This window comes from Vigna umbellata, chromosome 2 (genome assembly GCF_029865625.1).
Source record: "Vigna umbellata cultivar VRB3 chromosome 2, Vumbellata_1.0, whole genome shotgun sequence".
Taxonomy (NCBI): domain Eukaryota; kingdom Viridiplantae; phylum Streptophyta; class Magnoliopsida; order Fabales; family Fabaceae; genus Vigna; species Vigna umbellata.
In genome coordinates, this window is record NC_142166.1 from 40,387,293 (window position 1) to 40,404,401 (window position 17,109).

The following is a 17,109-nucleotide window of genomic DNA, read 5'->3' on the forward strand; positions in this document are numbered from 1 at the left end:
AAAAGTAATCCAGAAGTTCTTTTCTGATATTAATTATGAATAAATCGACAAACATTTTTTATTTAATAAAATAGTTACCGAAAAAAAGTTGACCAAGTATTAATCTAATTAGGTGTTATATACGAAGAGGATAAGATTTTATCTTCAAGAAGCTGTGGCAAATATTTCTTGATTAAACTAATCTATTTTATTATATATATTTTTTCTATGGAACAAAATAAAACATAATTTTTCATATCTGACATTAGTGTACAATGTTTGATGTTAGCCTTTTATTTTCATTATTTCATACTATTTTTAAAATGGCTATTTTTTAGCTTCCAGGGGAATGGGGTGCATCGAGGAATGGCCAATTTTTTCCTTCGCTGTGTTTTTCATTTGAGAATTTAAATGATTTGAAATATTTATTACTTTTATGAATAATTATAACGTATTTTCATTTTATTAACAAGACTATGTATTATAAATAGAAGGCGATAAATCTTGTTTTTAATATTTTCTGTACAAAATTTCGAAAATAAAATAAAGAAAGTGTGAAATTCAAAATTATGTATCTAAAAAAATACCTAGTTTAATATGACCGTCATTGAACGTCTCATGGGATTGTGCACTGCGTTTTAAGGAAAACTAACTGAACCTTCTCCAAATTGTTGGGTTATTTATATGAATTTCAGCAATTCCTTTGACTTTTGATGGGAAGTTAAGTTAAAACAAAATAAATGTTTGAATAAGGAAAAGAAAAAAGGTTGTATTTCCCAAAATTTAATGTGATAGGAAAAGTCGTGGGTTTGAATAAAGCATTAATGTAAACTAGAGCAGAGACTTTTTTTTCAGAGGTAGGTTTGAATAATAAATGAAAAAATATGACCATTGTAAATGCACTTTCTTTCAATGATGTAACCTATATCAATATGAGCCTACAAGCTTAGTTATATTTTTTTTGTAATGAAAGAGATCGCCAAAACACCCAAACCTAAAATTAAATAACCTCTACTTCTATTTACAAATTAATCTGTCCACATTTTTTTTGGCAAAGTTTAGGCTTATAAACAAACAAAAAATCTTATTGAATTTTATTGTAGCATCCCAGAAATATACAGTCATCAACTATATACTTAGAATAATCACATTAATCAATATGGCAAAACAGTTTAATAATACAGTAAGCAGATTGAATAAATGGCCGAACGGCCTTTCATTTAAAACAACGAGCGTTTACAAAACAAGGAGGACGAACGGTTTACAAGAATTGACCGAACGTTCCAATATATATATACAGCAACAAAAGAGCGCTCGCTCACAGACGCTCGCTACTCTAATCAAACTAACTAAATAACCGAACGCCTCACTGTTCGGCCTTCACCTCAACTTCTACTAAATTTTCTTCAGTAACGAGTTCCTCTTCAAGAGTTTGCTCCAGAGACGCATCTCCCTCTGCTCACATCCACACGGATGATCATTGCATTTGACAAGACGGATATACATAGACAAGACAACACGAAGGAAATGCAAGGGTAAGCTTATTGAATTTAATTCAAGTCAAACATACAATTTATACCTATCAATCATATCAAATACATCACAACACATGCATCCAATACATACATTAACTCAAATCAAACTTCCTGATACTAGACAGACTGTCCGGACTGTATGAAACCTGTGTAGCTAAGGCGTCCATGCACTCAGGTGGGGTAACTGGAATGCTCATCAGTATCCACCTGAGGTTAGTCTTTTTGCCAAATTACAGTTATGGTCTAGACCTCCTGCCATTCCCACGCATGACCTACTCCTCTCTACTTGAGAACGAGCACTCACGGAATATCAGGATGGATCACCATCTAAGCTTACCACGTTCATACTACAAATATCAATATCCAGTCAAGAGTCGTTCCACCCTGGAACGCTCGTTCAAATTCCAAAATCATAATATCATATCATATATGGTTCGCACAATTTATACTTCCCTCAACATCACATTTTCATTCTTAATTACACTTCCATAAAAAGACGAACGTTATTTCACTGTTTGGACGAACGCTATTTAAGATCAGAACGAACGCTATTTAAAGACCAACGCTCGACAGAAGACGAACGCTATTAAGGATGTACGCTCGACAAGGGTCGAACACTATCAAATACAAACGCTCGACAAAAGAACGAGCGCTATCACGAACGGACGCTCGACATAAGGTCGAACGCTACCACAGGCGAACGCTCGACATAAGAACGAACGCTATCAAGAACGGACGTTCGACATAAGGTCGAACGCCACCAAAGACGAACGCTCGACAAAAGAAAGAGCGCTACTAATCGTTTGCCTTTTTGAACGAACGTTCGGTCTAAGACCGAACGCCACTTAGGACGTACGTTTTTAGATCGAGACTCTTGGCTGAATTCAAAATCATAGAAATTGGGATTTATATAAGATGAGATATTTAAAGTTTATGTTTCAATAATTTGACTAAAAGTTCACGGGGATATTATCAAAATTCTCAATTCTCACACAACACTCGTGATGTTTACGTCTGGCCGAAAGCACAACGTAAAAATATATTAGAGGGCGTTCGTTCTCAAAGGGAGTCCTTTCCAAATGAAAGGGTCCGACTAATACAAGAATTTACTGATAATACCGAACGGTCAATGACCGTATCAATACGAACGTTCAAATTCATGCACTTTTCATATAATTCTTCTTTTACAGTAACTCATTTTCCAGTATAAACTTTCATGCATTAAATCAATCTTAACATAGTATTTTTCCATACTTCTCATGCTTTTAATCAACATCATATACTAACATTCAAATATCAAAATCATCCACGTACAACGTCACAGACCATTCATACACTCAGCATATAATTCCCAGTACATACATGCAACATTTTCATATATCATCTCAGAATCATAATCCTAAACTCCAAAGTCAAATATCATAAATCATACTTTCAAACATTACGTAACGCGCATGCAGTACAGAGATCATGTGAATTAAATTCTAACAAGCTTCCCTTACCTGGATTGGAAACGTGCTTTCGTTCTTTAAAAGAAAACCAGATCCCAGTATCAACTCTTCTACCCTTTTTCGTTCAAAAACCCAAAAACTCTTCAACTAAAAATTCAGAAAACCAATACTGGTTCAGAGAAGGTGCATGCAGATTTAAAACGAGCTTGCATGTGGAAAATGAAGAGTGGTTGAGGACGTGAAACTTACCCGTTTCAGAATCCAAAACCAATCGGTTTGATGGAAAGCTCACGGTGCAGTGCTGATTATCACGGTGCTGAAACGTGAACGGAGAAAAGGAGGGTGAGTTGCAGAAGAGGGAAGACGGAGAGTTCTAGAGAGAAGGAGGAGAAAAATGAGGGTTTGGTTTTCTGAGGAAGATGAAAGAGCACGCAGAGAAGGGAAGAGTGTTTCAGAAAATTAGTTTCTCTTCCCAAGTCAAACGGACATTCTCTCCTGCGCTGCCACTTGGCTTCCACTATCAAACTCAGAACCTTCCAATTTGACACCTGGCGGTGGCATGCAGAGTGAGGGCGTGTGCTTCTTTAATGGCACAGAACACGTGTCACACGTATTAATGGAAGCAGGGAGGTGACTAAGCAGAATAATTAATGGGGCGTGACAATCCCCCTAACTAAAAAAAATTTTCGTCCTCGAAAATGGAAGACTTACCAGGGAAATAGATGAGGGTATAGGTCCTTCATGGCATCCTCAACTTCCCAAGTAGAATCACCAGTTTTGTCGTCCCACAACACTTTCACCAAACGAACATCCTTCCCTTTGTATAGCCTGGTGCGTTCGTCTTCAATGCGAATTGGCTTCATTTCAAACGTTCGATCTTGGCGAAGTTGAATGTTTTCCAGCTCCAATATGTGCGAGGGATCAGCTACGTACTTCCGAAGTTGCGAGACGTGAAACACTGGATGAAGGTTGGACAACTGTGGAGGTAAAGCCATCTCGTATGCAACTGGTCCAATCTTCCTTGTGATCTGGTACGGCCCTACGAACTTGGGAGATAATTTCTTTGATCTCAATGCTCTTCCTACTCCAGTAGTTGGATGCAGCCTCAAGAAAACGTGATCACCAGCTTTGAACTCCAAAGGTCGTCTCCTCTTATCTGCGTATGATTTCTGCCTGCTTCTGGACGTCCTCAATCTGTCTTGAATTAATTTCACCTTCTCAGTTGTTTGTTGAACAAGCTCCGGTCCTGTTAATATGTTCTCTCCTTCTTGGAACCAGCAAAGAGGTGTGCGGCATTTGCGTCCGTAAAGCGCTTCAAAGGGAGCCATTCCAATGCTTGACTGGAAACTGTTGTTGTAGGTGAACTCAACTAAAGGCAAGACTTCATCCCAAACGCCCATGTGATCAAGTACGCATGTCCTCAACAAGTCCTCTAACGTCTGGATCGTTCTCTCGGATTGACCGTCCGTTTGAGGGTGGTATGCTGAACTCATTTGGAGTTTGCTGCCAAGTTCATTTTGCAAAGACTGCCAAAACCGAGAGGTGAACCTTGTGTCTCGGTCAGAGATGATGCTGGATGGCACTCCATGTAGACGAACGATCTCTTTAATGTAGAGCTTTGCCAAGTTAGTCAATGACATCTTCAGGTTAATGGGCAGAAAATGAGCACTCTTCGTTAAACGATCCACTATCACCCAAATGGAATCGTGATTCTTGAATGTGCGAGGCAAGTGTGTCACAAAATCCATTGAGATGCTGTCCCACTTCCATTCTGGAATCTCCAAAGGTTGAAGTAGTCCACCTGGTCTTTGATATTCAGCTTTAGCACGCTGACATGTTAGACATGATGTTACAAAACGTGCAACATCATTCTTCATTCCTGGCCACCAGAACGATTGCTTTAAATCATGATACATCTTAGTCATGCCAGGGTGCATGCTAAGACGGCTGTGATGACCTTCGGCTAAGATGATTCGCTTCAATTCTCCATCATTTGGAACGCACGTCCTACCCATATAGCGTAGTAGACCGTCCGTCCCAACATTAAACTCCTTTGCCTGATCTGTGCCGAGCGCGCCTCTTATCTTCACTAATTCCTCATCATCCAGTTGCTTCATTCTGATCCGCTCAAACACATCACTGGATATCTTAAGGTTGCAGCATTTGATGCTGTTCGGTTCTATATTAAACTGCAACTTTAAGTCCCTAAAGCTTTCCACTAAGCTTATCTCACGCACCATCATGGACGAGACATGCACCACTTTTCTGCTTAGAGCGTCTGCCACTACGTTTGCTTTACCAGGATGATAAAGCAACTCAAAGTCATAATCCTTAAGAAATTCCAGCCACCTCCTTTGCCTCATATTCAACTCTTTTTGATCAAAGAGATACTTAAGACTCTTATGATCACTGAAGACTTGGAAAACGGATCCATACAAGTAATGTCTCCAAATCTTCAAGGCAAAAACGACCGCTGCCAGCTCTAGGTCGTGTGTTGGATAATTCCTCTCATGTATCTTCAATTGCCGAGAGGCGTAAGCCACTGCCTTCTTCTCTTGCATGAGAACGCACCTCAAACCTTGGTGAGATGCATCACAGTATACTTCAAATGGTTTGGCAGTGTCCGGAATCACCAAAACTGGAGCGCTCGTCAGCTTCTGTTTCAACTCTTGGAAGCTGGATTCACACCTATCGGTCCAAGCAAACGGATGATCCTTCCTGGTCAGCTGTGTTAACGGTGCTACTATCTTAGAGAACCCTTCTATGAAACGCCTGTAGTAGCCCGCCAGTCCAACAAAACTCCTCACTTCCGTGACCGAACGTGGGCTTTCCCACTCTAAGACCGCTCGCACTTTAGCAGGATCAACTGAAATTCCACCAGCTGACACAACGTGTCCCAAGAACTGTACTTCCTTCATCCAGAATTCACATTTAGATAGCTTAGCATACAGTTCTTTTTCCCTCAACACTCCAAGTACTAATCTCAAGTGCTCTTCATGTTCTTCACAGCTCTTGGAGTAGATGAGAATATCATCAATAAACACCACTACAAACTTGTCTAAATATGGCCTGAAGATGCGGTTCATGTAGTCCATGAAAACTGCAGGAGCGTTCGTCACACCGAACGGCATGACCACGTACTCATAATGTCCATAACGTGAACGAAAGGCTGTCTTCTGAATGTCTCCCTCCTTAACCCGAATTTGGTGATAGCCTGATCTCAAATCTATCTTTGAGAAGACGTTCGCTCCATGCAATTGATCCAACAGGTCGTCAATGCGAGGCAGTGGGTATTTGTTCTTGATGGTCAGCTTATTCAATTGACGATAGTCAATACATAGCCGTGAGCTGCCATCCTTTTTCTTTACTAACAGTACAGGCGCTCCCCAAGGTGACACACTTGGACGGATGAACTTCTTGTCCATCAATTCTTCAATTTGCTTCTTAAGTTCAACCAATTCAGCAGGTGCCATCCTGTATGGTTGAACGGATATGGGAGCTGCGGTTGTTACCAGATCAATTGTAAACTCAACTTCACGAACGGGTGGTAATCCAGGCACCTCATCAGGGAAAACGTCTAGATATTCACCTACTACTGAACTTGCTTCTCTCCAATTAGACTGCGTTCGTTCAGAACCTTCAGATTCATTATCCACGTGAGTCATGATCAAAAAGCAACTGGCTCCTTCCATTATATCTTCTTTCCACTGGCCGAGTGTCACACCCAACTTCTCTTCATATTCTTCAGGAAAAATCAATTCCTTTGCTCCACAATCAATGAGTATGTGATTGGTAGTAAGCCAATCCATCCCCAGAATCACTTCTAAGTCCTTGAGAGGCAAACATATGAGGTTCACCTTATACCTACGCCCTTCAATCTCAAGAGGACATCTAACACATACGGTAGACGTTCTCACCTCACCAGCAGCTGGTGTAGACACCACCAAATCAAACTGCATCTCGCGCTCCACTATCCCCAACTTATCAACGCACGCCTTCGAGATGAAGGAGTGTGTCGCCCCCGAGTCAAACAACACACAACAATTTATTCCATACAGCAAGCATGTGCCAGTGACGAGCGTACCTGAGCTCGCTGCTTCTGCACCAGTGATCGCATAAACACGCCCAACAGCTTGGGCTCGTCCACCACCTCTAGTCTGATTTCTTCCAGTGTTGGGTGGCCTCATCACTGCACGTCCACCCATATTGCATTCACTCTCTAGATGTCCAGTTCTTCTACACCGATTACAATACTTTCCTCCAACCAATTGCGGGCATGATGATCTGAAATGAGGTCCTCCACACTGAAAACATCTAACCGGCCCCTGTTGGTTTGACTGTCCAGCAACTACCATAGCTTGTGAACCACTTGACTGAGCTGGACGAGCGTACGGGGTCCTGTTACGATTCAAATTGGTCCTTGTCAGAACTGGTCCTCTTGATACTTGTTGCTTCTTCTGTTGTTCCGCCTCAGCCATATTTTTCTCTAATACTTTAGCCCTCTCCACCATGGCTGGAAACGTCCGAATGCACAAGCTAGAGATCAACACCTTGAGATCACTTCTCAGCCCGTTTTCAAACTTCCTACACTGCCACTCTTCACTAGTAGCCATTGTATAGAACCTCACTAGATGTTTGAACTTGTTTGTATATTCTGAAACCGACATCCCTCCCTGTACCAGTTGAAGAAATTCCACCTCTTTAGCAAAACGAACGCTATCTGGAAAGTATTCTTCATAGAACTTCCCTCTGAACACTTCCCAGGTAATAGGACGTTGAGCGTCCGTCAGTATAGCCTTAGCGCTCGCCCACCAGTGGCTTGCTTCTCCAGTAAGCAAATACTCCGTGAAAGCCAAACGATTCTCATCTGGACATCTTTTAGCATTGTAAATTCGTTCCATATCCTGCAGCCACTGGTCTGCCTCATCCGGAAGGCCCTTCCCACTAAACTTGGCCGGATGGTGTTGAAGAAAGCTCTCTAAACTCCATTCAGTATGATGAACAGCATTGGAAGAGGACGCTCCTGGCGTGCCTCTGGTGGCGGCAATTAATTCCATCAATTGTCTTTGAGTGGCTTCAGAGTTGGCGCGTGCGGCCTCCAAACTCTGTAGAGCAGCAGCGTTCTGCTCCATGAGGGTAGTATTTTGCTGTTGCAGCCTCTCAATCACTGTCTCCAACAACCTAGTGTGATTAGGTGCATCAGACTCGTTTGGTTGTGGGGGAGGAGGTAATCTAGGCGCCATCGTTTTCTGGATCAGAGAAAACGAACGTTAGTCATGTCTAAGAGTTAAAACAGTAACTCATTAAACATTAAAAAAGCACACAGCAAAATGCAATGCACTCATAACCTACAGCGTCCTTAAGAGAACAAAACTGCTCTGATACCAATAATGTAGCATCCCAGAAATATACAGTCATCAACTATATACTTAGAATAATCACATTAATCAATATGGCAAAACAGTTTAATAATACAGTAAGCAGATTGAATAAATGGCCGAACGGCCTTTCATTTAAAACAACGAGCGTTTACAAAACAAGGAGGACGAACGGTTTACAAGAATTGACCGAACGTTCCAATATATATATACAGCAACAAAAGAGCGCTCGCTCACAGACGCTCGCTACTCTAATCAAACTAACTAAATAACCGAACGCCTCACTGTTCGGCCTTCACCTCAACTTCTACTAAATTTTCTTCAGTAACGAGTTCCTCTTCAAGAGTTTGCTCCAGAGACGCATCTCCCTCTGCTCACATCCACACGGATGATCATTGCATTTGACAAGACGGATATACATAGACAAGACAACACGAAGGAAATGCAAGGGTAAGCTTATTGAATTTAATTCAAGTCAAACATACAATTTATACCTATCAATCATATCAAATACATCACAACACATGCATCCAATACATACATTAACTCAAATCAAACTTCCTGATACTAGACAGACTGTCCGGACTGTATGAAACCTGTGTAGCTAAGGCGTCCATGCACTCAGGTGGGGTAACTGGAATGCTCATCAGTATCCACCTGAGGTTAGTCTTTTTGCCAAATTACAGTTATGGTCTAGACCTCCTGCCATTCCCACGCATGACCTACTCCTCTCTACTTGAGAACGAGCACTCACGGAATATCAGGATGGATCACCATCTAAGCTTACCACGTTCATACTACAAATATCAATATCCAGTCAAGAGTCGTTCCACCCTGGAACGCTCGTTCAAATTCCAAAATCATAATATCATATCATATATGGTTCGCACAATTTATACTTCCCTCAACATCACATTTTCATTCTTAATTACACTTCCATAAAAAGACGAACGTTATTTCACTGTTTGGACGAACGCTATTTAAGATCAGAACGAACGCTATTTAAAGACCAACGCTCGACAGAAGACGAACGCTATTAAGGATGTACGCTCGACAAGGGTCGAACACTATCAAATACAAACGCTCGACAAAAGAACGAGCGCTATCACGAACGGACGCTCGACATAAGGTCGAACGCTACCACAGGCGAACGCTCGACATAAGAACGAACGCTATCAAGAACGGACGCTCGACATAAGGTCGAACGCCACCAAAGACGAACGCTCGACAAAAGAAAGAGCGCTACTAATCGTTTGCCTTTTTGAACGAACGTTCGGTCTAAGACCGAACGCCACTTAGGACGTACGTTTTTAGATCGAGACTCTTGGCTGAATTCAAAATCATAGAAATTGGGATTTATATAAGATGAGATATTTAAAGTTTATGTTTCAATAATTTGACTAAAAGTTCACGGGGATATTATCAAAATTCTCAATTCTCACACAACACTCGTGATGTTTACGTCTGGCCGAAAGCACAACGTAAAAATATATTAGAGGGCGTTCGTTCTCAAAGGGAGTCCTTTCCAAATGAAAGGGTCCGACTAATACAAGAATTTACTGATAATACCGAACGGTCAATGACCGTATCAATACGAACGTTCAAATTCATGCACTTTTCATATAATTCTTCTTTTACAGTAACTCATTTTCCAGTATAAACTTTCATGCATTAAATCAATCTTAACATAGTATTTTTCCATACTTCTCATGCTTTTAATCAACATCATATACTAACATTCAAATATCAAAATCATCCACGTACAACGTCACAGACCATTCATACACTCAGCATATAATTCCCAGTACATACATGCAACATTTTCATATATCATCTCAGAATCATAATCCTAAACTCCAAAGTCAAATATCATAAATCATACTTTCAAACATTACGTAACGCGCATGCAGTACAGAGATCATGTGAATTAAATTCTAACAAGCTTCCCTTACCTGGATTGGAAACGTGCTTTCGTTCTTTAAAAGAAAACCAGATCCCAGTATCAACTCTTCTACCCTTTTTCGTTCAAAAACCCAAAAACTCTTCAACTAAAAATTCAGAAAACCAATACTGGTTCAGAGAAGGTGCATGCAGATTTAAAACGAGCTTGCATGTGGAAAATGAAGAGTGGTTGAGGACGTGAAACTTACCCGTTTCAGAATCCAAAACCAATCGGTTTGATGGAAAGCTCACGGTGCAGTGCTGATTATCACGGTGCTGAAACGTGAACGGAGAAAAGGAGGGTGAGTTGCAGAAGAGGGAAGACGGAGAGTTCTAGAGAGAAGGAGGAGAAAAATGAGGGTTTGGTTTTCTGAGGAAGATGAAAGAGCACGCAGAGAAGGGAAGAGTGTTTCAGAAAATTAGTTTCTCTTCCCAAGTCAAACGGACATTCTCTCCTGCGCTGCCACTTGGCTTCCACTATCAAACTCAGAACCTTCCAATTTGACACCTGGCGGTGGCATGCAGAGTGAGGGCGTGTGCTTCTTTAATGGCACAGAACACGTGTCACACGTATTAATGGAAGCAGGGAGGTGACTAAGCAGAATAATTAATGGGGCGTGACATTTATCAAACAAAAAAAGATTACACTTTTTGGTAAAAAAATAATAATATATAGTTATCGCAAAAAATGTAAAATAAAAAGATTAAGCTTACTTAATATCTCATTATATTTAGAGTGACTTTGTTTTTTTTTTCAGAAAAACAAATATAATTAAATAAGATAACAGAAGTGTTTCAACTCATACAAAAAATAACAATACAAATAAAAGAAAACAACATTTCCACTTTAAGATAACATATGGACATGAAAAACAACAAAGAAAGAGAAATTAAAGATTATAATTCATCTACTTGATATGGAGACTACAATTATTACTCATTTATAATTTTTGAGGATTATTTTGTTATTTTTTAATTTTAAGTATTTCAATTTGAAAACCGCATTTGTAAGAACCATAAAATATATATATATATATATATATATATATATATATATATATATATATATATATTTATAGTAGTAAATTTTAGTATTTTCTTAGTAATAATAATTTTAATGGATAGAAAATTGTAAATTTTGGATATAAAAATTATAGTAATTTTAGAAGGAGAGGTTCAAATTTTTGGTAACTTATTTAGTAAAATTTTTTTTAAATGGAATAGTAAAAAGTAAATAGTAAATAGTAAAAAGTAAGTAGTAAAAATAAATTTTCAGCATTTGGATTTCTTAGCATGGAAGAAAGTAGTAGGTAGAAATTAGGATCAGATTTGGTGAGAAAATGATTGAAATATTATTTTTAAATAATATTAAAATAATAAATAATATTAAAATATTAATGAATAGTAAATTTTTTTTACTATAAATAGCCATGGGAGGGAAGGGTATTTTGCACCAAGAGAAGAAGAATCAAGTGAGAGCTTGAGAAATAGATAGGGAGAAATTTTTAGTTGCAAGAAGAGTAGAGGTTCTGAAGGGTTTCGGGGAAACAAATTCGGAGCAGGAGATTAAGTCTGGAATAGAGGTAGGGGAGCTAATCCTTCTTGTTTATGATTTTTTTTATCCATGTTATGATAATGAATATGAGTTATGAGTATGTTAAAATTTTGGTAATGGTAGTTATCTATTCACTTATATAAATTTAGTTTTCATTATTATAATTTCTTATTTTCGAGTTACTGTTGTGAAAATTTTCTATTAATTGTTTTCACCGTTGGATTTAGCTAAAATTTTAGTATGTGAATCCTAAGACCTATTACTAAACTTTGACCGTTCGGATTTGAAAATAGAAGTCTGTACTTGGAGAAATAAATACTGCAAGTTTGAGTAAATTAGTCACCCTATAGTTCTGTTACTAAGTTGTCTCGGTAAAAATATAGATTTTGACCTATTTAACCGTTAGATCAACCTCAAAATTTGATATATGATTCTTAGGACATATTAATACAATTTGACCGATCGGATTTGTAATTAAAGGTCTATGTTTAGAGAAAGAAATTTCGAAAGTGTGAAACAATCGGATGAACACTGTATTGTTGTTCTTAAGCTATCATGGTACAAATTTCATATATATTTCATCTACCGTTAGATTGAGCCCAAAATTTAGTATGTAATTCATAAGACATATTAAGTCATTTTGACCGTTCAGATTTGTAATTAAATGTCTGTGATTAGGGAAATTAGTTTCGCATTTTGAGTATAACCGAAAACCACTTAAAATTCTGCACTTGAGTTACCTCGGTAAAACCTCAATATCTATCTAGTTAACCGTTGGATCAACCTGAAATTTTAATATGTAGTTTATAACAAATAGTGAATTATTGTGACCAATCAGATTTGAAATCGGAGTTACAGATTTAGAGATATTAATTTCGTATCTTCTCAGGGATCTTAATATTGCTTAATTTCTATTTTTTGATATCTATATTAAATTTCGGTGTTAATATTATATGCTGTTGTTTTAAATCTGTAAATAAGAAATTTGTTAAAAACTAGTTGAGGAACGCTTTGGCTAAGGAAAGATTTGGTACTTAAGTTGTCCATTGTGACGCACCTCTCTTTCCTGGAAGTCTACTCGACAAGTTTTTAACTTAAATCCTATTGAACAGATTTTGTACTGTTAAATTATTATGCAATATATGTTGTTGGAATGAAAATGTTTGATTAATTCATGTTATTGTGGTAGATATGAAATTATGAATTATAATTGTGATTTATGCGATAATTGTATTTTATTATACTGCATTTGAATTTATGCATCTGAACATGTTATGAGTAGTATGGGGAGATTTTGTAGGGGTATAATGTGAGTTGAGGAATATTAGTATGGTATGAGTCTTGTGGAGAGATTAAGTAAATGTTATGGTATTTGTGTATATGTTGATGTTGAGGGTCCCGTAGTTGGAGGTTATCCTGATACTCTAATAATCATCTATTCTCAAGTAGAGAGGGATGAATTATGTGGTGAGAGGAGCAGGAGGTCCTGGTCTATGTGCCGGTTTTGGACATAGTGAGGGGATTAACCTTGTGAATGGTATGAAGTATTTTGAAAGTGTATTTGTATATAAAAAAAAAAGAGAGAAAGAAAAAAAAAAAGAAGAAGTAGAAGTCATTACAAGTGCATAACCTCCCGTGACCGCTCATCAACTTATCATCCGAATGAGTGTCTATTGGGTATTGTGGTGTCTATTGGGTATTGTGAGACGAGTGTCTAATAGGAATTGTGGTATGAGAGTGTCGAACATAATTATTATATGATGTTTATATCAAGGTAATTATATATGTTTTATAAATGATTTGTTGCATGTTAGCTCACCCTACTTGTTTGTGTTTGTTTTGTTTGGGTATGTGCGATGATCGTATAATTCGTTATACGGGAGCAGATGAAGGAATGTCGTCTGAAACAATACCAAGGAAGAAAGAGATCGAAGAATAAGTTAGAAGAATTCAAGTTATATTTAGGAGTTTATAGTTGAAATCTGAGTTTAAAATATATCAACGGTGAATTTTTAAGTGTGAGATTACGGGATGTTACCGTAAATGTAATGTTACAATATATAAATTATGAATTATCCAATGTGGGATATTGGGATGTTACAGCATTAGTTGATAGTTAATAATATCAATTTTCATTGCAATATTTACTTTAAATACTAAATTAACTTATCGTTATAATTTAAAAACTAAAGTAATGATTTAGATTTTAGGGTTTAATACCAAATTAGATTTTTGGATTGTAAGAACAATACCCAGCTAGTATATGTTGGAATAGAATAAGATCTAGTTTAAATTTATGATAAACGAGTTATGTTTATTTATACTTATCACTATATGAGTTCGACTAATTAGAAATTATATACAAAGTATCAAATTTACTAAACACATAATACATTAGTGGATATTTTTATAAATAGAAAGTCAATAAGAATCAAATCCACGATAGTAAATTAAAATTACTTCTTTTTAACGTAACATTATCACATTTCACCTGTTATCCAAAAGTATCTCAATTCTTATAAATAATTTTTCCAAAAGGAAAGAAAAGGAATGATGAAATATTGTGGTGGGTGTGAGGCAGTGTTTTCCCTCTTTAGAAAAAGTGGGTATAAGTTGAGTGTATCAAATAAAAGCAAGAACTATATATGTTAACCATTTTTTTAATAACTTTTTGATAATTGATTATATGTCACTATTTTATTAATAAAACAAATCAATTACAAGTTAATACATAAATAATTGTAAAAAAGTTATAAAAAAATTATTAAAAAAACATCTTTTTAAAAAGTAATAAACTACATTCCGTAGTCTATGTCAACATTGTTTTTGAAACTTTTTTGAGAAACATATTATAAGAAAATATTTATTAAAATTGCAGATGTTTATTTCGGATTCTAAAAATAATCATTACCTACCCAAAAAATTGAAACCAAAGTTATGTTGAATATTTTTGTTAAAGTTGTTTTTTCAAGTAATGTTATGATTGAAAACAGATTACTTTTCTGAATATCCAAAAATAGTTATTATGTATAAATATTTCTATTTTCAATGTTAATTTCAATTTTGATCCTATATTTTACAAATGTTCAACTTTAGTCGCCATGAAAATTTAGTTACACGTATGATTCTCAACCTTTTTAAAATTTAACTGCTAAAGATCAATAGTAACATGCTAATTAGTAATAATAGTATTATATACTAATAATTAATGTAAATTATTACATTGATAATAAAGACATGGTATTATGAGAATTAGTACTTCTTTTGTTAGTAATTAAATATATATATGAACTGATAATAAAATTGTTTAGTTTTAAATAGTAAAAAAAAACAAATAAAAAACTAAGTAAATTTTATAAGAATAAAAAAGTATATAATGTTTTGATTAAGTTTCGAACTGTTATCTTTATCATAAACTTTGTATCAAGTTTATTCTCACACTTTATTAATAAATGTAGGATGTCCTCGAAAGCTAATAATATTAAATAGTTTATATTAATCGAAGTATCAGTTCACCCAAACCAATAATGATCAAAACCTCTAATTCATAAAAAAAAATGAAAATTTGTTGATTGTCGAGTATGTATACCTTCATTCATAAAATGTAGAAATAAAATAGTATAAAGTTTATGTGAGGAACAAAATATAATTTCACTTAAAAATTTAAAGACTAAAAATGTAACACCCAAAAAAAAATTAAACATCTCACAAAATTATTTCATTAATTATGTAAACATCGTACATTATTACAATTATCATCCATTTAGAAGTAACATAGTTCACACTGGAAATACATTATTTTTTTTAAACATCATTTTTATTTTTTTTTAAACTACTCTTCCTTTTTATGCTGCTTTGTTCGGACGTTGTTCCTTCATCTGCTCCCGTATAACATAAACGTTATACGATCATCGCAAAAATAAGATTTTCCTGCACAAACAAACAAGTAAGGGTGAGCTACCATGCAAAATTCAAAGAAAAGCATTACACTATTATTATACGTAATACATTCACCATAAATTCTTGTAAGATGCAATTATCATACTAGACTCTATTATCCGTATATAATGTTGATGGAAGTCTCGGGTGGTCATGCACTTGTGGTGACATCTACAACACAGTTATGGCCAAATATAATATATCACATCACCCACAAGGTTAGTCCATTAACGTCTATGAACATAGACTAGGACCTCCTACTACTCTCACCATATAACACATCCTTCTCTAATTGAGACTGGACAATTATTAGAGTTTTAGGATAACCATCAACAACAGGACCCTCAACATCAACATATACACTAATACCATACCATTATAGAGTCTCTCCCCGAGACTCATACTATATTTCAAATGCATAATTTCATATCAAACATCATAAAATACATTGATAATAGAATTCATACAAGATCATTATAAACAAATTAACAATCATAAAATATTACTATAATTGGTCAGAGAAGAATCAAGTATTTGACAATCATAAAAAAAATAATCTTAATATAAAAATTCTTGGGGAAACAAGAAGTTGAATCTGGCAGAGCCGATTAAACAACTCCCCATCCTTCCAAAAGTACAATATAAATAAATAAGGAAAACAAAAAAAGTCTGGGGAAACAAGAAGTTGAATCTAGCAGAGTCGGTTAGACAACTTCTCATCCTTCCAAAAATACAATATAAATAAATAAGGAAAGCCGTAAAAAGTTTGGGAAACAAGAAGTTGAATCTGACAAGGCCGGTTAGACAACTTCTCATCCTCCCAAAAATACAATATAAATAAATAAGGAAAGCAGTAAAAAGTTTAGGAAAACAAGAAGTTGAATCTGGCAAGGCCGGTTAGACAACTTCTCATCCTTCCAAAATACAATATAAATAAATAAGGAAAGCCGTAAAAAGTTTGGGGAAATAAGAAGTTGAATCTGGCAAAGCCAGTTAGACAACTTCTCATCCTTCCAACAATACAAAAGAAGCAACTAATAACATACAAATAGCATAACATAATCAATATCGCATTTTACAACTATCAAACTTGGATCTCCTCACAAAAGCATGTTCTTATTCAAAATTCAGATGATACAGAAACAAAATGCTTCATATTCAAGATTTAAGATCAAACAAAAGCAAAATATTACATATTCAAGACTCATGATAATACAAAATAAAAACTTAAGAGTAACTCTCCTTACCTCTATTCCAGACTTAATCTTCTCCTTAGAAACCGTTTTCCGAAAACTTCCAAAATTCTCCCTTTGCAACTAAAAATTCCTCCA

The 17,109-nt window shown here is 36.1% G+C and overlaps 2 long non-coding RNA genes across 2 annotated transcripts; one reads left to right on the forward strand and one right to left on the reverse strand.

The window, feature by feature from the left end:
• Positions 1 to 8,399: 8,399 nt before the first annotated feature.
• On the reverse strand, positions 8,400 to 10,895 carry LOC148203988 (uncharacterized). The gene is made up of 3 exons (XR_015784531.1): positions 10,494 to 10,895; positions 10,296 to 10,391; positions 8,400 to 8,713 (listed from the first exon to the last, which is right to left on the reverse strand). It is a non-coding gene; the product is annotated as an uncharacterized LOC148203988 (long non-coding RNA).
• A 551-nt stretch (positions 10,896 to 11,446) lies between these two features.
• Positions 11,447 to 13,919, forward strand: LOC148203989 (uncharacterized). The gene is made up of 2 exons (XR_015784532.1): positions 11,447 to 11,867; positions 13,726 to 13,919. It is a non-coding gene; the product is annotated as an uncharacterized LOC148203989 (long non-coding RNA).
• The last annotated feature ends 3,190 nt before the right edge of the window (positions 13,920 to 17,109 follow it).